Source organism: Protobothrops mucrosquamatus, unplaced genomic scaffold (genome assembly GCF_001527695.2).
Source record: "Protobothrops mucrosquamatus isolate PMUCROS unplaced genomic scaffold, P.Mucros_1.0 scaffold9381, whole genome shotgun sequence".
NCBI classification, from domain to species: domain Eukaryota; kingdom Metazoa; phylum Chordata; class Lepidosauria; order Squamata; family Viperidae; genus Protobothrops; species Protobothrops mucrosquamatus.
Window position 1 is genome coordinate 1 of NW_015395172.1, and position 1,075 is coordinate 1,075.

The following is a 1,075-nucleotide window of genomic DNA, read 5'->3' on the forward strand; positions in this document are numbered from 1 at the left end:
ATCCCCGGTTGTTCCCGTTGGCGATCCCAGATTCCCCTGTTCCCGAGACCCAGGACTTCCTCTCGGAGCTGCAGGCGGTGCAGCAACTGGTGCGACGGCAGCTGATTCGGGCGAAGGAGGACTATAAGCGGGTCGCCGACCGCTCCCGACGGGCCACGCCACCGCTGGAAGTCGGAGATCGGGTGTGGCTGTCCACGAAACACCTCCCCTCGGACCGGCCGATGAGGAAATTGGACCACCGCTTTATCGGTCCCTTCCCAGTCGAGGCGGTCATCAACCCGGTGGCCTACCGGTTGGCTCTACCACGCTCCATGCGACTCCATCCTGTGTTTCATCGGTCCCTCCTGGTCCCTGAGGCCCCTGCGAGCCATCTCCGACGCCCGACAATGCCTGGCCCTCCGGTCGCAGCCGACGAGGACGACGCCTCGACGTACGAGGTGGACAGTATTTGAGACTCCCGTTGGCTGAAGGGGCGCTTCCAATACCTCATCGCCTGGAAGGGGTACGGGCCCGACGATTTCAGCTGGGTGGACGCGTCTTCCGTTCAGGCCCGTGACCTGGTACGGGCCTTTCACGACCGGTTTCCGTCCCGCCCGCATCCCGACCGTCAGACCCGGGGAAAGGGCCCTGCGGTGGGGGATAGTGTTGTGGCTCCGTCCGGTGGGTCCCTCTCATCAGAGGAGGAAGGCTCTGAACATGAAGGAGAGGAGATGGCCAGGCCTTCCTCTCCAGGCCCTTCCCCTCTGGTGCGGCCTTCGGTGACTTCCGACAGCGAGGAGTTTGGCCAGGAGCCCGGTGTTTCTGGGATTGGCCAGGAGCCCGGTGTTTCTGGGATTAGCCAGGAGCCCGGTGCTTCTGGGATTGGCCAGGAGCCCAGTACTTCTGGGATTGGCCAGGAGCCAGGTGCTTCGGGGATCAGCCAGGAGCCAGATGTATCGGACTCAGAAGAGGATACGTCTTGGCTGGATCCACGCCAGCGTCGAAAGGAGAAGCGTGCGCAGCAGCGGACACGCCGGGCCAGATAGTTCAGCTGAGTCACTGGGCCACACCCCACTGGCTATATAAGCAAGGGGTG